Raw genomic sequence first — 24,006 nt, 5'->3', positions numbered from 1 at the left:
TGAAGGAAATGTAGAAAGTATTGCATAAATGTATGATTTATTTTCATCAGAACATCCTATACTTTTTTGTGTTTCTTGCCTTGTGCAGATACTAGCTGCTAAGTGGCATATAATCAACATTACCTGTCTAATGAAAAAAGTGAAGCATTTTATATGGGAAGGTTTCTGTAGTGCAAATACACTTAGCAGTAATATGTAGACATTAGCACTCTGGATGGTACTGAGTGGAGAACATCCACCTGCTATGCAACTGTCTCTGTGGCAAAGGGTATAAGTGTACTGACTTTAGAGACAGAACACAGGTAATCCAAATAGCACTAATTTTTACAGAGGGTGTCAGAATGCAATTTCTAAAAACACTTTGATTAGGAAGGTCACACTACATTTAAGTGGTTATCATCATAATCAAAGCCATTGAGCCTGTCAGTGTTGATGATCTGAAAAAGTGTAAAGAGGCTGAAGCACACATGACAAATCTCACTGCCATGTTTCACGTGTTCTTGGCTGGTTGATAACATACTTTCCTTTTTGTTTCCAAAGGTCTCTCTGCACCTTTCATCATGTAAAGACAGTTGGCATGGTTGTGTGTTTTTGTGGTAAAGAAGACAAACCAAATTAGTTTTTTACCTTTTCCTTCAGCAGAGAACTGTTGTTTGTTGCAGAGTACCACTGTGCAAATGGGGAAAGCAAGTGCAGACCTTAATTTTCTGAACTGAGCTTTGGAGCTAACATGGAACTGTATAATACAACATGTAGAGCACCACTTAGCAACACTAAACAGTGTTACTTCAATGTTCCAGTTTAACACCTGAAAGTATAAGCACACATGAGCCAACACTTTGCCAATATCAGTGCAAATACATTTCTCAGCATTGTGCTTTATGAAGAGATTTGGAATACAAATAAGTATTACTAATTGATTATATTACTTCATTACTTTGAAACTGTTTAAGGTACTCATGTGAAATGCAGTGAACTATGTGGTTAACTGACCAGTTCATTCTGGACAGCATGGTCTGCACTGTAGCACTGACACTTACAAATGATATATAGCCCCATACATCCTTGAAGACCATAAAATCATCATTTTGTATTCCTCCTGCATTGAAACATCATGTGTTGCTTGGTAATGACAGTCCACATTGCCCATGCATGAGCATATGCCTTTGCTAATATCACTACCATTCATTAAGGTTTAAATACCATCATAATAACCTGATGATCCATGAATGATTCATTGTCCATCATGTGTTTCACATCTGTGTGTGTCTCTCATATATACAAGACAGGTAGGTACATGTCAATCTCAGTTCTGCGGTATATGTTAATGATAGCAGAGCTGACATAGGTCAGCAGTATGTCTGAATCACCACTGATCTATTCAGAAAACCAACAAGGGTTAACTTATTACTCCACAGTAAGTCTGCATCCTGAAAAAAATAAGTATAATATGGTAAAGTCCCAGGGCTATAGATTACGGTTCCTATTATGTGATCGCAGATGTCTTGATCGAACATAAAACAGTGAAAAAGCAAAATAGTGAAGTGGCTTTAAAGCAAATTCTTTCCCTGGGAAAGAATTTGCTTGGCTGCTTCTGTTACTTTGCCATTTTTGGCACTGTAGTGTGATCTCGGAGTTGGTATATTTAAGTAGGGGGGTGTGGGGGGCACAACCTCCCCACATTGGGGGGTGTGGGGGTGAAGCCTCCCACTTTATGTAATGTTTTAAAGTTTTTTATTTATTTTTTTTGGAACAGCAATTTTTTTGCAGGGTAAAAAAATCACTGTTCTGAGGTTTCAACATTGTAAGCTTTCGCTTACATGGGGTTGATTAATCTTTTTTAAGTGTTTGATGGTGTAATATAGACCCATAGATTAGCTAGAATTATCACAGAGATGGAACCATTTTTGAGAAACCTGAACAACTTAAAGAATGGATTTCTAATGATAGACTATGAAAGTCAGGTGTTAAAAAACATCCTGGAACCCATTACAGAACTGAAAAGGATTGAAGCACCTTCACTCAACCTCCCCAGTAGGAGAATGTTAAGAAATTCCACAAAGAATAACAAATGCAAAAATAGCTGCATCGTGACATACACTTTGGATTAACACAGAATCAAAAATGTTATTAAAGAAAACTGGGCCATTGTTACAATAAACCTTTTTCTGATTAATATCTTAGGTGAAGCCCCATCCTTTGTTCACAGGAAGGCCAGGAACGTTAGAAGTTTTGTTGAATTTAAACCTAGACTATATGAGACAGACACTAAAAGATGTGAATCTAATTGGACATTTTGTATATTTATACAGCAAGGTGATAGTTTTTATAGCTCTTATTTAAAGAAAATCATTAAGACCAGAGCAGGGGGTGACTGTAACACTACAAAAGTAATTTACAGGGAAGAGTGCAATTAATGTGATGCATTTCATGTGGGCAAGACTGTAAATAAACTTAAGCTTAGAATTTCATATCATCTGGCAGAAATCTGCTCTGGATGTAAAATTAATGCACTAGCCAAACACCTTGCTCTTCATAAAAGACACACAGGTTTAAGTTCCAGATAATGGATCATATAGACATGGGTGATCTTGAAGGAGATATCCTGAATATGCTGGATAAATGTGAACTCATGTGGCAATTAAAGCTGAACTCTTTTAGGAAGCCTGGACTAAACTATTGCTGTTCACTTAAAAGTGTACTGGAACTTAGAAAATTGCCACATTGTTTACATGATTAATTTTATTTTATTTTATTTTATTCTTCCAGTTGGTTTTAAATACCATGATAAATATTTTTTAATTGAAGTGCATATTTTGTTACTATCATCATACATTTTTTTCTTTTCTTATTCTTAATAACAATACTAGCTAATTATACAATAATATTTTTGTAGAAAACTTTTAGTGTTCTTGTACACAGACCTGAAGAAGTCTAGAAAGACAAAAGCGATCTTTGTTACCAATAGGTTATGGAAATATATGATTTGTACAATGGATTTTTTTACATGCAAAATGTATATGTATATATTTATATATATTTTAGATTGCCAAATTGTCTAAGGTTTATATACTTCCAGCCATGTAGTATATTGTCTTGGATAAAATCTCAGACTCAATAATCTAGTTAAATGAGAGGTACCACATTATTATTAATTTTATTTAAAGTACATAAGGGTTATATTATTATGACAGCTACTAAGTAGGGCAGGACCAGATCAAAAGTCACGCTGATGGGGAAAGGGATGTGAATTTAACATGTATACCAATACACTGTGTTTTACAGCACAATAAACTACTCCCTTGCCTGATAAAAAGTATATATATTGTTAGAAAGCTTGTGAGGAAACTATTATTGTTATTTTTGTTTTACTTGGTTCGCTTGTCTGTGTACTTAAAAAGGATTTTCAACTGGAAACAGACTACCCTGGTTAGATTGAATACTTAGTAATTCTGTATAATATTTCAAATTATATATATTATTATTATTTTGTTTTTTACTTAGGATGAGTTTAAGTTCGCTACTTCTACTACCATTATCTGATCTGATTAATATACAGTGATTAACTAGATATATATGGATTGAAAATCTATGACACATAGAAGTTTCTTTCACTGTTTTATTTTTGGACCCACTATACTTGTTTAGTGGGTAGTTTGAGACTTTGGGGATACCAGAGATTACTTGTTTTCTGTATTATTGATCCTAACATTGCACTTACACCATCATATCAACAAATATGAAGTTGTACAAAACATTCAACATCACAATATCTTCTATGACACAGAATGAGAAGCTAATCTTGTATATACTGCACTGTCACAGTGTAAAAGTCAGACTTCTGCGGTGGTACTTGCATTAAGTACTGTCTCTTCTAGACTGCATCACTAGATAGGTATGGGGTTTTAGTCTCACAGCAGAAAAACTTATATGGGTGCATTTGTGTATATGTGTGTCTGTGTGTATGCATGGAGCTGTGTAAATATGAGCTTAAGTACTGATGGCCTCAATAAAGCAGTAGCCTGGAATTAATTTTACACTCCAGAGTGAGTCCACAACAGTGTCAGACCCTTCTCCCAACATCACCATCTTCTCTGAAACACAATGCTTAAGCCATTCTCTATAAAGTGCACTCTCACATTATTGAATTCATACTTTTGTAGTGGGGTTGCATTAAGTACTGTGCCCTTTTGATTGTGTAACTGGATAGGAAGGGAGTTCTAATCTTACAACAGTCAAATTGTGTGTGTGTGTGTGTGTGTGTGTGTGTGTGTGTGTGTGTGTGTGTGTGTATCTGTGATGGTGGGACCATTCGACAGGTATGCTCATTTGACTCCCACTTGTGAGAAACATTTACATGGTCAGATCAATCCCAAATCCTCTTTTCACTCTGTCCACAAATGTATACTGCCTGCCAAACACTCATGAGGTCATCATTTCAATAATAAACTCTCACACCACTAAAGTCAGACCTTTCCTGTGGCGTGTGCATATAATATACTTGTGTGTAGATTGTGTCAATCAGTAGGTGGGAGTTTGAATACAGCAATGAGACTCTCCTAATTGTGTGCGTGTAAATGTAAATGGATGCCAGAGTATGTTACACCTCTTCATTTAGAAGTTCACATAGTTGTAGAAGTCATTTTTGCACACACATCTCCTTTCTGATGTTATCCTTTAAAGATGCTGTGTGGCTCACATGCAATCAGACTTCTCATGTGGTACGTGCATATAATATAATTGTGTGTAGATTCTGTCAGTCAATAGGTAAGGAGTTCAAAAACATCTGTGGTTCTGTGTTTCTTCCTCTTACTTTGCAGAACATGCTGCAAATACATATATGATGTATATCTATACACTGTGCTTGTGCTGTGCAACCACTTTTTAGCAGAAACATGAAAGTAATACACAATGGTGCTGTCATCCAGTGGAATGTGCAGTGTCACAGTTGTCAAATAAATCTGTAATTGTGCTTGTGTTTCACCAAACCTTCATAAGCCTATGATGTCAGGCATATAGCTCAAATCCTGATGTCAATGCTTATGGTCATTGTACTTGTTGTTAAGAGTGTTGTCACTTGCATGTGCTAAAGTTGTGTGTAGATGTGTCTTGTTACAAGTGTTTAGTCTACATTTTCTTTTGAAAGGCTATATTGAAGACTGATGCTGTCATTTGAATACATTGTCATTCCATCACAGTTGTAGTGAAGCACCTCCTCAGGCCTGAGGACATATGATGTAATGTATGTCATTGCCTAAGTAAGGCATGTGTTTCAATATGGGATTATATCCACATTGGACATAATTGTTGTTCTATCATCACAGTGACAACAGCAGGGGGCTACAAGAGGTATTTGGGTAAACCTAGCATCAGGCAACATTGTGAGACATACAGCAAGATTCTTTCTAATTACAGAGACACATCTCTTGATTCGTACACATGATGTAATGCTTTCACATAACCACATGTATGACAGTGAGCAATGCTCATACCGTAGCACATTCATTGATCCAAATATGATGTTGATTTTCTCAATGTTTTGGCATGTTTACCAACATGGCCAAACCAAAAAGGGAGGGGGAGTGTCCATATTCATCAAGGACACCCACACCTCCAGATTAGTGGCAACACATGAAGCATCAGAGACCATCCAGGTGCAACTAACCATAGGCAAAACTGCTATACAACTGGTAGCATGTTACAGACCACCCTCCCAATCTCAGGAACCCCATTCAGCCTTCCTGAAGACATTGGAGGATATGAATGTCTCACCAAACACCATCATATTGGGAGACTTCAACTACCCTAACATAGACTGGGTGCATTATTCTAGCCCAAACACCCTAGCCCAAAGGTTCCTGGAATTCATAAATTCAAATGCAATGGAACAGTTAGTCACCTCTCCCACAAGGGGAGATAATATACTAGACCTGATCATCACAAACATGGGGACAAAGTGCTCTACACCGGAAGTATACCCCTCACTAGTGAGATATGACCACAAACTAATCACCCTGGATATACATATCCCGCCTCCACCCCCAACACAAAAGACTACAGTGAAAAACCTCTCAAAAGCCGACTTTACACTTCTTAAAACTGAGATGGTATTCTTTAAGCCCACTTGGCCAGTGGAAACCACATCCCACAATGCAGAATCCTTCACAAATGCTTTCTACGGACATCTCCAAGAATGCATGGATCATGCAATCCCAAATAAAACCAAGACCCTCTCCACCAAGGGCAGGCATCCTGTCTGGTGGACCCCAGCCATAAACAAATTGTATAACAAAAGAAGGAAGCTACTGCACGACAGAGCAAAATCCCATAAAGAGAAGGCATCTCTGACCAGCACTAGTAGAAAGCTACGTTCTCTCATAAAAACATTCAAGGCCAACTTTGAGAGAAAAATCGCTATGGACACTAAAGATAACCACAAGGCCTTCTTCTGCTATGTTAGAAACCTGGGCGGAAACCCTCAGATATGTTCAGAGTTAGATCACAATGACAAAAAATACACTGAACCCACAGATATTGCCAACATTCTGGCAGACAGGTTCAGTGCAAATTTCTCCCCTCCCTCACCCCCAAAAGAAGAAATACTTATCCCAGCTGAATGTAACCTCCCTGTCATCTCAGATGTCCAGGTGAGAATCACCCTCAGCAAAGCTAAAAACACAGCATCAATGGGACCTGACGGTATCCCGGGTTGCGTGCTACGTGAACTCCAAGAGGAGCTAAACCCGCACATAAAAATGCTATTTAACCTTAGCCTTACTACAGGATATGTACCTGAACACTGACATACAGCAACAGTAGTCCTACTCCACAAAGGAGGCACCTCTACAGACCCTGGTAACTACCGCCCCATAAGCTTAACCAGCCTGGTCTACAAAGCTATGGAAAGAATCATTATGGAACTCATAAACAGAGACATTGGGGACTTACAGACACTTGATCCTACCCAGTTCGGCTTTGTAAAGGGCAGATCCTGCCTTTTGAACCTGGTTGACTTTTTCAAAACAGTCACTAGAGCTATTGATGAGGGCAAGGCAGTCCATACAGCCTACCTGGACTTGGCTAAAGCTTTCGACACAATACCCCACTCTGGCATCATAGACAAGCTCAACAGCTTAAATTTAAATCCATATGTCACAAGATGGGTTGCAAACTGGCTAAAGGATATAACCCATAAAGTCAAAATCACTGGAGCCATGTCAGACTCAAAGCCAGTCACAAGTGGTGTCGCACAGGGCTCTGTCCTGGGACCCCTCTTGTTCGGCATTTATTTCTCAGATGTGAAAGCAAACATGGGAGGGTTGTGGCTGACAAAGTTCGCAGATGACTGAAAACTAGGCGCCATAGTCGATACACCAGCTGACATACATCCTATAGAAAGGCCTCACTGAAACGGACAACTGGTGCTGGAGTCATGGCCTTAAATTAAATGCCAAAAAATGTATAGTCATCCCCTTTGGGAAAAACAAAGTACCCACAAATTATCACATAGACAGTAACCCACAGAGTACGGAAAAGTAATCAGAGACCTGGGGACCCAAGTCGATAGTGACCTCTCATTTGACACCCACATTGCCAAAGTGGTTATAAAGACTTTCTACCTTGCCCACCTTATCATGAAGGGATTCACATCCAGATCAAAGGAGGTCATTGTACCCCTATACTCCTCCCTTATCAGGCCCATGATTGAGTACAATGCCCCATTTGGTATGTACCTCACCCGGCACTTGCAACAGCTAGAGAGACCCCAAAAGTACCTCACCAAGAGGATCAAGGGTCTCCAACATATGTCATATGCTGCCAGACTAAAGAAACAACAGCTCTATTCAGTAGCATACCGCCTATTCAGAGGTGATCTGTGCCTGACGTACAAGGCCATGTCCAATCAGGAATTGATGGACATGCTCCACCTCAAAAAATCCAAATTCATCAGAACCACGAGAGCTAAAGATTTAAAGCTCAGCACAAATATGAATAGGACATGCTGGAGGGACAGATTCATAACTCAGAGGCTTCCCATACTCTGGAACAGAATCCCAGTTCATGTTAGGCAGAGCCCCTCACTGACTCTCTTCAAGAGAAATCTTGACGAGTGGATGGGAGATTGTAGGTTTACCCCAGGGGTCATCTCTGTGTCACTACTAGACAGAGGCACAGTAAACTAATTCTGTTATGTAAGGGGGTCTTCACTGTGTCACTACTAGACAGAGGCACAGTATTCTAAATCTATTCTGTACACTTTTGTACCATTACATGGGGTGGCAAAAGCCACATCACTATGGCTAGGCTTATAAATGCCCCAGGGCAGATAGCCTAGTACTAAACTATGAAACTATGAAACTATGAAACTAAGTGTTCCGAAGCAGCATTGAGTAACTGTAAGCATTTGTGTCCTTAACTGTTCTGCATGAAATACATCCACCAAAATTATACTTTGTATGTATAGAGTGACGGAGGCCTCCCCCATCAGTTTTACAAGATAAAAGTTATGGGTAAATACAGTAGAGCTGATTGAATGACTTCACATAGGTGGAGTTCAACAGCTGTGATAACAGGTCCCCTGTGGCAAATGTGATGAATAGCCAAATTGTTATTTGGAGGAATTGTACAGCTTGATGTTCAATTCTAGCATAGGTTTAATTTTGTGAGAATGCACTGATGCCTCACAATGATCATTACATCACATCAGTCTCATCCTTTGATATGTTGCATGAACATATGTGAACATAGGTTTGGATTTCATGGCAGTAGACATTTGGTCTGCCAGTGTCATGGTGAGAGTGCTACTTTCGCACATGGATTGAGTCCTGTGGTATACATGAGTGTGCTCCGGTTCATGGGTGGTATGTGTACAAACATACAGGGAAAACTTCCTTGACCATGGAACATTGATACAGGATTGATCACAATTGTATGCAGATGAGCATACTCATTTAATTAGCATCAGTCTGACATGCTGATATGACATTTATTCTCAGGGATCTTTTTTTAATTCAGACATTAATTTCAATTTATTGCCACAATAATCATTGCTATCCTCTGTGGCAGATGTTAACAATACACACCTCTGAGGAATGCATTACATCATAGTGTGGTGTTTTGGATTTATTCTTATCTGTATGCAAAATAACTGTCAGGCAGGAGTACCTTACACAAAGGTATTATGTATGTTACACTCTGCTCTCACATTTGTAAGACCAGACACACCTACTTATGGGATGCATAACCATTAGAATATCGAAGTGCATAATTCCCTCCCAGGGTGATCTTCCTTGTACATGTGTTAGGCCTATTTCTGTGGCATACACAGTTCAGTGTTAACAATAATGGAATGTGTTCAGTTCTTGCAAAAGGAGATTGCGGCTTCTGAGCCATTACTATTTTCCAGCATGTTATATTGACAGAACGTACACTGTGGAAATATCCCATAATGTATGTACTGTCCTTGTGGACTATTATCTCAGCTCAGCATATTAATGACATTTATATCTCAATTAATCCTTTATTAAAATGCTACTTTGTGTTGACTGTCACCATATTATATCATGTCTGCTTTTATTTACCTATATTTGCTCAAGATGTGTGACCACCTTTAATAGTATGGCATACATTATGCAAAATTTTATTATTGCAAAATTGTCTTTGTGACATAAGCACCTTCTCATCACTTATCTTACTAGGATTTGAACATTTACTACCCCCCTCTTACACATTTTTGTATACATCTCTTTGATTTCTGTGCACATTGCCCACAGTACACTTCTCCTGTTTGGTAAACCATGTATTGTAGTTACCCTTGCTGTTTCCCCTCCTGTAGATCAGTGTACATATCTCTTTAAGAAACCTCCTGTGGGCATGTAGTAAGTGTATTGATTACTGAGCATGTGCAAGGAAAGAGTGCCATTTTGTTCTTAGCTGTTGAGATGTAAGCATGCTTGTGTGTAAGCTCTATCTGTTAATCAGTTTATGTTTACTGATGCTGCTATCCATCCTGATATGTTTTTATGTAAAAAAACGATCTTAAACAAACTACCCGCCTTGCTTGTCTTCTAAGTGTAGAGGGACGAGTGACATGGTGTCAGAAGCGGCATGACTAAAAAGGACATGGTGTCAGAAACAGCACATCTAATGGCCAGAAAGAACTTCAGTTTCTCTGCTTTGACTTCAAGTGGTATGTACAGAAGTGGCGTCTTCTTAATACATGTATAATCTGCAAACAAACAGGTCAGAAATGAATTTCTAATGTTTAAACTTGCTCAAGTTATTTCTTATTTGCAAAATATGAAGCGAGGCATACAGACTGCTCTAAATGATATTAAAATAAATCAAAATGTCTGATATTGCTAGAAATATTTGAATTACTACAGAAAATGTTTGAAATAAAGTCCGAATTGCATGTATTTACTGAAGCTATGCAAGTTATCATAAATGTATGAAGTGCTTGTATGTTTGTGTAGTGTTGAGTAAAATTATTTCGTAACTATAGCCATTTCAGAGCATATTTCACAAAGTACAGTATTTCAAAGAGTTTATTGTGCATTTGTGTGTTACTGCAAGCTGCAGAGAGGTAACTTGTTCATACTTAATTACAAGGGCCATATTATCAGTGTGTTTGGGCTCACATTTTGTTGATATGACTGAAGGATTTCGAAAACCATCACCACTAGTGTTTGACAATAATATTGCTGAGAACTGGAGAGTGTTTGAGCAGGAGTATGACATTTTAATACAGGCAGCATTTTCTGATAAAGATGACCATACAAAGGCATTTATTCTACTTAAATTAGCTGGGTCAGTAGCCATAAAAAGGGAACGTTCACTTGTGTATGCACCTGCTGTCTTTGCTGGAGAGAGAGAAAACCATCATATTGTTGTACAGACTGAGTCAAGGGAGGACTTTGAGTGCTTAAAACATACATTTAGAGAAATGTGTAAGCCCCAGACAAACATTAAAATGGAGAGGCACTTATTTTACACAAGGGATCAAAACCCTGGTGAAACTTTTGCTGCATATATAACTGCCTTGAGAAATAAAGCTAAAATGTGCAGATTTTGTGATTTAAGACATAAGTTAATAAAAGCCAGAATTGTGTCTGGTATTAAAGATGATGCTGTGAGAAAGATTTTGCTTTGTGACAGTGATTTAACTCTGGATAAGGCCATTGAGATTTGTCAGCTATATGAGCTCATTGAAAAGCACACAAATATGTTTACAAATGAGAAAGACATGTTTCCAGTAACTTCTAAGCCTCACACTGATAGTGTGCAGCATGTGGTTAAAAGAACCAGGCCCAAGCACATGGCAGCTACGGGGTTTACCATGGAGTACTGCAGCTCTCTCCAGAGCTTTCTGGCAAGTTCCAGAGTTTGCTCAGCCTCAGTGAAGCATAAGAGTGAGTCAGCAAACCGAAAGCCCTTGGCTCCAACCTAGTTTCATTAACAGTTGTTGTAATTGTGGTAACAGTCATGAACCTAAAAAGGGAAATGCTTAGCTTTTGGTTATCAATGCCAAAAATGTAAGAAATGGAATAATTTCAAAAGGTTTTGTAAATCAAAAGAATGTGTGCTTTCTTTTACTAAAAGGGAACATTTTAAGAAAAGAGTTGATGAATTAGAAAGCCATGACCCAGGGTCTCATTCTTTTTATGTTGATGGTGTGTCAGTGCTTAGTGAGACAGTTAATGCACTTGATTTATGGGCCAAGAATTAAGTATTTTGTACTATTCGGATAAATGGCAAACCCATAGAGTTCAAAGTTGATACTGGCTCAAAGTGCAATGTTATGTCTGCAGAAACATTTACTAGAATATGTGCTGGTGAAAGGCTTGATTTGACAACGTGTGCAAAGCTTTTTGCATATGGTGATGAAGAGATTCAAACCAAAGGCTCAGTAATGCTTTCATGTTATTCTGCTGGGAGAAGCTACAACTTATTATTTTATGTGGTCAAAAGGTATGCCCAACCATTATTAGGCCTCAGAGACACTTTGAAAATAGGACTGCTTTCATTTAACAAGGAAGTTCATCATGTTAGCTTAAAAGACCACTGCTCTAAGTTTGCCCAGCATATTATTTCTACCTATGCTAATCTTTCTGAAGACAAACTAGGCAAGCTTCCAGTTGTGTTCTCCATGAAGTTAGACCCAGATGTCAGTCCAGTTATCAGGCCAGCCAGAAAAGTTCCAATAGCCATGCAGACTAGAGTCAAAGGGTGCAACAAGGTTTGATTTGTCCAGTTAGTGAACCAACTGAGTGAGTATCTTCCATGGTGGTAGCTCATAAGTAAAGCTCAGACGATATCAGAATATGTATTGATCCATGAGATTTGAACAAGGCACTGAAAAGACCTCATCATCCAATACACACAGTCAAAGACGTCACAGCCTTGATGCCAACTGCCACTGTTTTTTCTGTCTTAGGTGTAAATAGTTCATTTTGGCAAATTTTGTTTGATAAGAAATCCTCATTGCTCACTACTTTCAGTACTCTGTTTGGAAGGTACAGATTTCTGAGAATGCCATTTGGGATAACTCCTGCAAGTGAAGTCTTTCAAAGAGCAATGGGGCAAATTTTTTCTGGGTATCCTTGTGCTATTATAGTAGACGACATACTAATAGGAGGTAATGGTGAAGCTCAGCATGACAGAAACCTCAGAAAAGGTCTGGAAAGAGCACTTCAAGTGAATCTTAACCTCAATCCACAGAAATGCAAATTCAGGCTAAGAGATGTCACTTACATTGGTCATTTATTCACCAGTTCAGGCTTACGACCAGACCCTTCTAAGCAAACAGCCATTCTCAGGATGCCAGCTCCGGACAATGTTCAAGCCCTGCAACATTTTCTTGGCATGGTTAACTATCTAGGCAAGTTTATTCCAGACTTGAGTCAAATATCAGCACCACTCAGAGAGCTAACACATAAAGCTGTTTCTTGATGTTGGTTAGAACACCACTAGAGAGCATTTGATGTCCTGAAACAGAGAATTGCCAGTCTACCTTCTCTCAGATACTATGACATCCACAAGCCAGTTACTCTTTCATGTGATGCTTCGAAATGTGGTCTTGGTGCAGTCATTTTACAAGAGGGTCAACCTACTGCTTATGTGTCCAGAACTCTCACCCAAGCTGAAATACAGTATGCTCAGATAGAGAAAGAGCTCTTGGCAATTGTGTTTGCCTGTTCCAAGTTCCACAATTATGTGTATGGTCGACCTATCCAGATTGAAACGGATCATCAACCTCTAGTCACTATTTTGAGAAAGCCAATGCATACAGCCCCATCCAGATTGCAATGCATGATTCTGAGATTGCAAAAGTATCATTTCAATCTTGTCTACAAGAAAGGCAAACTTCTTTATCTTGCGGACAAGTTATCCAGATTGTCCAGAAGTACCACTGAACAGCATGAGAATGTGCAATTTGATTTTGCAGTCATGGAGGTGAGAAATTTTCCTTCCACATGTCTTGATGAGCTGAGAGATCATACAGCTGCAGATCCAGTTTTACAAAAGCTCAATCACTTTCTCAAAGTAGGATGGCCATCAAAGGAATGCAGTTTACCTCCAGAAGTGCAACCATATATTCCATACAGAAATGAGATTTTCTCAGACAATGGTATCATCATGAAAGGTCCTAAAGTTATTGTTACCATGCCTTTGCAACAAGAGTACATTACTATCTTACATCGTGGTCATCCAGGAACTGAATCTACCAAAAGAAGGGCAAGAGGACTAGTATTTTGGCCTTCTATGTCACAAGATATTGAGAGAGCAGTTTCATCTTGCTCAGTATGTAATAGTACAAAGGCACAGCAACAGAAAGAACCACTTCAGCTGAACCAGATGTGCGGATTTCCATGTACAACCCTGCACAAAGTTATTTCTGACAATGGCATGCAGTTTACAAGCCAACAGTTGAAAAGATTTGCCAAAGAGTGGGACTTTACTCATGTCACGAGTAGCCCAGTGTATCCTCAGTCAAATGGTTTGTCAGAACTGCACGTTCTAGTTCAAAGTGCAAAGCAGTTACTTGAGAACTTGAAATGAAACAATAGCGACATTTTCCTGAATCTCTTGAATCTCAGAAATATTCCTTATGATAAACATCTTGGTTTACCTGCTCAGTCTTCTGTCGAGACAAACCAGGACCACATTGCCAGTCAGTAGTCAATTGTTGGTTCCATGTGTTAAGAGCAACATGTCAGTTAAAGCCAATCTGTTGAAGAAGCATCTAACCCAGAAGTCCTGTGTGATAAAATCAGCAAACTGCTCAATCCATTACGAGAGGGAGAAGTGGTAAGGTTGCAAATGTCCAAAGGTTATGATTGGATTGGAGTTGTGAAGAACGGAGATTATACATTGTGGAATCACAAGGATCAGAATTCAGGCAGAATCGGAAGCATTTAATACCAGCGTCTGAGCCTGTACCACAGCATATAGCCTGTAAGAGAAACTCTTTATCTCAGAGTGAGTTGTTAGGTGTTCCAGTTCCTGAGAAAGTTCCAGAAGCAATTTCCATTCCTGTGATGAATCCTGAGATCAGCTATTCACCGAAACCTGTCTTGTTACTACGTCCAGTCCTGATGGCTATATCACAAGATCTTGTTGAGAGTTGAGACCATGTTCCAGATATACAGTGACTTGGACATGAGCAATATGAACAACCTGAACATTATGTTTTGTTTCTATTGTCTATATTAATGCATGTTTAACTGCAATGTTATTTTGATAAAAGGCAATCTTTTCTTTAAGAAGGAGAATGTATATCAGTGTACATATCTCTTTAAGAAACCTCCTGTGGGCATGCACTAAGCATATTGATTAGTGAGCACATGCAGGGACAGAGTGACATTTTGTAGTTAGCTGTTGAGATGTAAGCATGCATGTGTGTAAGCTCTATCTGTTAATCAATTCATTTATGTTTATTGATGCTGCTATCTATCCTGATATGTTTTTATGTAATAAAGCATCTTAAATGAACTACCCCACCTTGCTTGTCTTCTAAATGTAGAGGGATGAGCGAAACCTCCCTTACTTATTTCTGTATTAATCGTATGATTTATGTGCAGTAACTCAGTACACTTTCCTTGCTTGTGTACAGCTTGCATTACTTGCCTTATGTAGCTCTTTCTGCTGTCTGAGTGAGCATGCTTACTGGGTTTGTCCATAGCCAATCTCGTTTGTTTACTTTGTGGGCTTGTGCTGCTCAACATGTTTTCCTGGCCACCAAGATGGCTGCTGGCCATGAAAACTTATGTGTACTCATGTATGCGTAATGAACAGCATGCATATACAATTAGCACTGCTGCTCATCACACTAACATGTAAACATTGTGTGAAGCATACACGATTGTTCATGAATCCCTGCCAAATCATTTCTGTTACATGACATATTTTAGGTATGGGACTTCACAGTTGATTACAGTCTTCTTCAATCTACAGTTCTCCTACTAAGACAATAAACTCCTGCAGCAGGCAAATCTTTTGGGGTCACTTATGGCAACTGCTTCCTGCAGTTTTTCAACAAATGATGCAAGTTTATGATATGCCAAAAGCTGGCCTCTTTGCCACCTATTTGTATAAAGAAGTTCCACCTTACTTCATCATCACAACAATGTCTGGAAGCAGGCACTTTCTGTGCTTGGACTCTGGATATGGTGTAATTTGATGTTTGCATTTCCTTTTACCAATCTGATTCAGAATGTACTGAAAAACAGATCAGAGGGCATGGCCAAGATGCCAGTCTGATAGCAGCAGAAATCCATAGGTCTGCTTAGATTTTAATATCCTGACAGGAAATATACCTTAATTTTTAGAAAAATCTAACTAAAAGTATACTAGACTCTTTATTATTTTCTATAAATTAATACATAGTCAAGAGAATTTTTTAATTATTCCTGTCAAGACGTTTTCTACTGGAGATCTCAAGATGAGCAACTTGAAGAACCCACACCAGGATAGTGCAATGAAGAAAGAACTACATCTTATAATAACAAACATCCAAGAACTGTCATGAAAAATGGACACATTCAAAAACAAAATGGATATTATCAAACAAGAATGCAGTAAACAACTGGAACTTCTAAACAGAATAGTAAAAAAAAAACAGTCTGAACAGATTCTTGCCTTAGAGGAAACAGTAACTGACCTAGATACTAGAGTGACAGAAAATGAACATCAAAATAAAGTCCTTTTGAAACAAAACACCAGGCTGATTGAGAAACTGGAAAACCTTGAAAGTAGATCAAGGAGGAATAACATAAGAATATATGGAATTCCTGAAAAAGAAGAAGGTGCTAAAATGATTCAGTTCCTCAATAACTGGTTTTCATCAGCACTAAACATGCCTGAATCCCTCTGTTTTGGAATCGGGAGGACTCATTGGTCCCTGGCAAATCCAGCTTCATCTCTGAGTTCAACTTACCCCAGGTCTATTATAGTTAGATTTCTTTCCTCTCAAGACAAGGACTTGGTGCTGAAATCAGCTTGGACTAATTCCCCTATCAAGATGGGTGAAAAAGTTATTCGTTTTGACAATGACTACACCTCTAAAGTCATATCTAGAAGAAAGGAGTGTCTTCCTCTAATTAAGTCCTTGAAAAAAGCCAACATTAAAGCTCAAATTCTTTTCCCTGCAAGAATAAAAGTCACCTTGCCAGAAGGAGTGAAGATCTTTGATTCCCTACAAGAAGCAGTAGAATTTATCCAAAAGAAGAAAATACTGTTGGATATAGAAGAAATGGAATGGTCATGTCAGAGTTTGAAGAGACAGGCAACAAAAATGGATGGTCTGTGAAGGAAGGAGCAAACAAAACTAAGAAACTAAAGGACAGACAAATACATTCCTCCTAATTTTAAATGCTTTGTTTTATTAATCATAATATATTTGATTCTGGAAAGTCTCTGTGCTGTAAGGTAATGTGAATCATTTTTATTATTAACTTTCTCTTTTCCTTTCTTTATCTACTCTTTCTAATTACATATAGTACTAAGTATTTAAATAACTTTCTCTCTCTCTTTCTCTCTCTCTTCTTTCTTCCTATTCTTTTTTGTTACCAATGTTCCTTTTCTTTCTTTTCCTCATTATAAGTACTTTACATACTTTTCCTATTTAAATTGCTACAAATGATGTATGTCTTCTAATTCTTCAGTAATAGTATAATTTGACTTAATACCGAAGTACATTTTTTCTAGTGGGTCAGTGGTGGGGTAACAAGGCGTTTCTGATTAGTGTTTTTAACTAGATGTTTTAGACTCTTTGTTTAGATACATTTAAACATTAATACAGTACATTAATTGTATTTTATAGATAGCTAAATATAAGTTTTATATCTATATCTATATATATATATATATATATATATATATATATATATATATATATATATATACACACTAGGTTCATTTTTTTTCTCTGTCTGGCCTGGTTAATTGGTGGGTAAATGATTGAAATGTTATAATATGATTTCTGATTTGAGGCAGCTGTTGTTACGTTTAAATAGCTGTATTTATATGAAAGGGTTAATTTTTTCATGCTGTTGAAGTTTTGTGAGGAAACTGGTGGTCTGTGTGACTGTTCTCATTGTGGATATTCATGACATGCACTGACAAGGCAGCTTGAGCGTTTTTTTTTTTGCTTTCTGTAAACTCTAAAAGCTTCAGGATGTGAATTTCCTGCTGAAAATGACTTTTTCTTCACTAGAGACAACTTCTGTTGTGCATGAGCCTATTTAGATACTTTTTAACAAATTTATGAAGCTCCAGCTTGAGGAAACAACAGTGATGACATCATTTTACCTTTTGAACTTGTTAAATGGTTGTACTTAGAATTCTTTTCTCTTGAAATTCTGTTATCCTTCACTAGATACTTTAAATTGTAAATAATTAGTTCTGATAAAAGTGTTTAACTCCTTTGAAAATGCCTATGTTCTCTTATAGATGCATACATTCTGCAGATTCAATGACACTATTAGTAACTAAATGACATCAAGTGAACTAGGAGCTGTATTAGAAAACTCATTATGCATATTAACATCAGACCTGTTATATAACTAAACCTTTAGTAACTAAACAGAGAGTTGTGAGGCCCCTTTTTTTCTCTCCAACCCCCTTCCTGATGAAAGACATTAACATAGATATTGTTAATACATATGAGTAATATGTGTGTAATTGCAACATATAATAGTTATGTTGTAATAAGTGTTTTATATATATATATATATATATATATATATATATATATATATATATATATATATATATCTATATCTATATATATATATATATATATATATATATCTATATATATATGGGATCCGGACACATGGTCGAGTAGCATATGTCCAAATCACAAAACATCGAACATACATACACTAAAGCACTTAACATCGACAAGCGCTTCCGTGTATGTGTGCCTGTTTTGTAGATTGTAATACAGTGCGGGTAAGGGAAAATTCCCTTTTCTCCATTGTAGTACGATCTTGGAGTGAAAATAATAAAGTAGGGAGTGTGTGGGGGGGTAGATTTTTTTTTTTTTGCACTACACATACATGGAAGTGCTTTTCGATGTTAAGCACTTTCATGTATGTGTGTTTGATGTCTTGCTTGTTTGTTTGTGTGTGTTTTGTTTGTTGTACTGTGGGTTGGAGGATGTATGTGTTGTGTGGTGTATGGTGTGCACGTGTTTGTGATTGTGTGTTTCGCGATTGTTTGCTTTCGGGATTATGGACGTTCGACTTTATGATTTCAAAATAGTGAAATTCGGTATTTCAGTATTTCGAAATTATAAAGTGAATCCATATATATATATATATATATATATATATATATATATATATATATATATACACACAACAGATCCTTACATGAAAAATGTTAGATGATTGACAAAATGGTTAAATTATCTGACTTTTCTTGAAAAGTCTAAGAAATAATCTTTTTAACCTTCAGCTTCTAATGTTTATACATACTTTGATCTGATGTGTATTTTTGGCGTATCTACGTATTAGAGGTGCTATTATCATAAGTGACATATTCATATAGCTTCAGATATATTGGACACTCATTCTAATGTATATTTTATGGATTCAGATTTCTTTAGTTGCTTTCAAAATGCTTTTCTTTTTTGTTTTTATATTATATTCTAAGCAGAGTAATAATTTGTGTTGTTTGGTACTGGAGAGGTGGTGGATGGATGGTTTAGTTAAGTTTTTAACTAAACCAGAAACTTTATGTTTCATGTATGTGTAAATAGTTTTGGGTTTTTGAAAGTAGTACTTAATACATGTTATGCATCCATGATAAGTAAGTTTTCAGTAGATTTCAAGTCAACACGGAAGAAAGGTCTTTCAGTTAGTAATAACATACACATTACAGTCAATGGCTTATAAATGTTTATCACTAAATATTAATGGTTTGAACAATAATGTCAAAAGAGATGGTTTGCTTAAATATATCAAAATGCATAAAGCCCAGATAATCTTTTTACAGGAAACCCCTCTATTAAAAAAAGATCTACAAAAATACTCATTCAATGGCTATACCATTATGGCTGATTCATGTTTTAAGACTAAGAGAAGGGGCACTCTTATTCTATAGAAAAATACTTATACTGTGCCAAGAATTATAGATACAATTTCAGATAAAGATGGGATGCTAAGCATGGTTATTTTGGAAATCAATAGGAAGTAGTATACTTTGATTAATGCATACTGGATACCAGGACTGGGTACTAAATATGTTGACAAATATCTGGACCTGATTACTTTAAATATAAAAGGGGAAATTATAGCAACAGGTGATTTTAACTGCCTATTACCAGGCAATGATACTTCTAAAAATGGTAAAATAAATCTAACATCTCAAGCCAATAAGTTAAATGACTTTACAAACCAGATGAACCTTAAAGATACAAATGGTCTAAGAGAACATTATTCCTTATTCTATACTCACTATTCATATCAGTTTGGTACACAAACAAACATTTATAAGGTCTTTGTATCAAATAATATATACTCTAAAATAAGTGATGCATCTATAATAACTTATCCACTTTCGGACCATAATGCTATAAACTTTACTTTAACTACACATACATATGATTTAAGATTTCTACAGAGAATTCCTGCTTAAATAACTAAGTTAAATGACTTTAGGGAATGGATAATGAAAGAAATAGACATGTTTATGGAAACAAATGATAATGGTGATGTGACTGATACTATACCATGGGACACCTTTAAAGTTTATATATATAGTAGAATATAATCTTGGTACCTTAAAAAAGGAGAGAGTGGGACAAAAAACTTTTAGACTTACAAAAAACATAGACAAGATAAAATGGATGCAAAACCAAATAGCAAAGTAGCACATAATGAAATTACTAAATTAAATCAAAAATACTTAGAAGTGCTGAATTATAAGGTAGCCATAAACCTGGAAAATTGAAATTACAATCTTATGCTGTAAGTCCCAAATATATACATAAAATAGTGTTAAGATCCAAAAAAAAATAAATAAATAAACAATCAAAATCTTATTAATGAGATTAAATATAAAAGTGATGGTTCAGTTAAGAGTGCACCTAACTTAATGAGCATAGTAGAAGTGTTCAAAAATGACTATAAAGAGATAAATAATAACACACCACTTTTGGAGACAGATAATGTAATGAATACCTTTATTTAAGAAAATATAACTACTAAGGTGTCAGTGCAACAAAATAACATATTAAATAAACAAATAACACTAACAGAAGTGAAAGAGCAAATAAAAAATGTAAAAGATAATAAAACCCCAGGACTGGATGGAATAATTCGTCAACTATATGAGATTTTTCCTGAATATATAATAAAGAAAATGATTGCCTTTATTATGGTTAAGCAAAAATGTATAACACCCCCATCATGTAAATAATTATCTTCCCCATATTAAAACAAGGTAAGGACCCCAAATCTTGTGATTCATATAGGCCAATTTCATTACTAAACACTGATTATAAAATTTTCATGACAATATTAGCTAAGAGGATAAAAAAAATTACCTAATCTAATACATATTGACCAGATATAGTTCATTTTTCATAGAAAACTGCAGGATAACATTATTAAATTACTATCATTAATATACATAGTATGCAAATACAAAAAACAACTATTATTAGCCAAGACATAGAAAAAGCTTTTGATTCTATTAGTTGGCTTTATCTACAAAGAATTCTGATTGGTTTTGAATTCTCCTCAGGTTTTGTCAACTTATTAATGAAAATTTATAGTGGGACACAAGCTTATGTGAAAACTGGATCATGTCTATCCTCACCACTAGAAATACTCAAGGGAACTAGACAAGGTTGCCCTTTTTCACCATTATTGTTTGTTCTTTCAATGGGACCTTTTGCTACATATATCAGAAACAAGCAAAATATAAAAGGCTTTCAAATTAATAAGGCATTATTGTCCTATGATACAATTATTTGCTGATGATATGTTGTTAACGTTGGGTGATATTGATGGTTCTTTGCATGATATTGTAAATACCTTAAGCAAGTTTGAAAGAATTTCAGGGCTTAAATTTAATCATAATAAATCTAAAACATTACTAATTAACAAAAAGATCAACAAAAACCTAAGAGAGAATAGCATGTTTAATTGGGAGAATGATGTATTAGAATATTTGGCTGTCAGTATAAAGAGTACATAGAAAGAGTCTGTTAAACTAAACTACAATAATTTAATAACCACCATTACTGAACTAATCAAAAGATGGAATAAAATGTTCTTCACAATGTAGGATAGGCTCTCTTTAATTCAAATGATAATTTTACCTAAAATTTTGTTTTATATACAGTCATTGATACTACCCCTCCCAAAAACATATTTAAAAAATTAGATTCCATGCTACTTAAATTTTTATGGTTCCCCTTAAAACTTAGGATTGCATATAAATGGCACATTAGAGCTTGGAACATTAATGGGATAGCATTCCCTAGCTTAGATCTTTATTCCAAATCAGTTATAATTAATGTAATATTATACTGGATCACACCTACTTATATATCTGGCTGGAAAACAATACATGAGATTTGTATAATTGATGTCAGAACTATAGAAAATCAATTGAAGGAACAATATGGAATAAGTAGAGTTCATTGGCTTTTATGTGAATTTTCTTTATTTAATAAGAAGTTTGATCATTTTTCTTATGGCAGTAATCAAATATTTAATGACTTTAAAAATATAATTGATTGTAATTACAACATTAAACAATTTCTATTTCTTATATTCCCTATAGCATACTCCCCTGATTGCCTAGATTCTTTCATCAATGCGATGCACAAATTAAAAGAAAATAACTTGATATTCTGGCATCAATTTATTGAAGATAAGAGTATTAAACCATTAAACTTTCTTTTATGTAGTTTTGATACTAGTCAAGACAGTTGGTTGTTTATACACTCATTACGGCAGTTTATAGAAAACGAAATGAGAGTATAAATCAACCTAGTGACTGAATCTATACCTAGTTTGATTCAGCTTTTTATTAGGTGTCTTGAAAAGATGGATAATCAAAAATTAAGTATCTCATCTATCTATAACATACTAAGAGAAGACACTCTAAAGTTTGACTCAGATTTTTAGAATTACTACGTAAAGATTAATGGAGAACAAATATCTGATGAATCAAAAAAAATGTTATTGAATTCTACGTATGGTACTTCTTCTTCATTATATTAGAGATTGTATACATAGGTTCATAGGTTCATAGGTTCATACTAGGCTATCTGCCCTAGGGCATTTACAAGCCAGAGTATGTTTGGCTTTCGCCACCCATTTTAAAATGAATTTTGCTATGCCCTTTTTCGAGGTTAGTATACTGTGCATCTGTCTAACAGTGACACAGAAGTGATACCCGGAGTAAATCTATGATCTCCCATCCACTCATCAAGATTCCTCTTGAAGAGAGTCAATGAGGGACTCTGCCTAACCTGGATTGGGATTTTATTCCAGAGTGAAGGGAGCCTCTGGGTTATGAATCTGTCCCTCCAGCATGTCCTATTTATTTCAGTGCTGAGGTTCAAGTCTCTCGAGCGCGTAGCTTGATGGGATTTGGATTTTCTGAGGTGCAGCATGTCCATTAATTCCAGGTTGGACATGACTTTATATGTCAGGCACAGATCGCCTCTGAGCAGGCGGTATGCCACTGAGTAGAGCTGGAGTTTCTTTAACTGGGCAGCATATGGCATCTGCTTGAGCCCTTTGATTCTCTTGGTGAGGTACTTTTGGGGTCTTTCCAGTTGCTGCAGGTGTCTGGTAAGGTACATCCCAAAAGGGGCATTGTACTCAATTATGGGACTGATGAGGGATGAGTAAAGAGGCATGATGACCTCCCCTGATCTAGATGTGAATCCCTTCATGATTAGGTGGGCTATATAAAATGATTTTCTAACCACTTTGGCCATGTGGTTGTCGAATTAGAGATTGCTATCAACTTGGGTCCCCAGGTCCCTAATTACTTCTTCCGTATTTAATGGATTACCATCTATGTGGTAATTTGTGGGCACTTTGTTTTTGCCGAAGGGGATGACTATACACTTTTTGGCGTTTAGCTTGAGGCCATGGCTCTGGCACCAGTTATCTGTTTCTATGAGGCCCTTTTGTAGGATGCTTGTGTTGGCTGGAGAGTCGATTATGGCGCCCAGTTTGCAGTCATCTGCGAACTTGGTCAGCCACAGTCCTTCCGTGTTGGCCTGTACTTCCGAGAAATATATACCGAACAAGAGATGTCCCAAGACTGAGCCTTGTGGGATGCCACTTGTAACTGGTTTGGAGTCTGACATGGCTCCAGCAATTCTAACCATGTAGGTTCTGTCCTTGAGCCAGTTTGCAACCCATCTAGTGACATAGGGGTTTATATTTAAGCTAGTGAGCTTATCTATAATGCCCGAGTGGGGTATTGTATCAAAGGCTTTTGCGAGGTCCAGGTAGGCTGTGTGGA

This window comes from Protopterus annectens, chromosome 8.part0 (genome assembly GCF_019279795.1).
Source record: "Protopterus annectens isolate FY-2018-M chromosome 8.part0, PAN1.0, whole genome shotgun sequence".
NCBI classification, from domain to species: Eukaryota; Metazoa; Chordata; order Ceratodontiformes; family Protopteridae; genus Protopterus; species Protopterus annectens.
Note: the sequence above shows the minus strand (reverse complement) of the source record.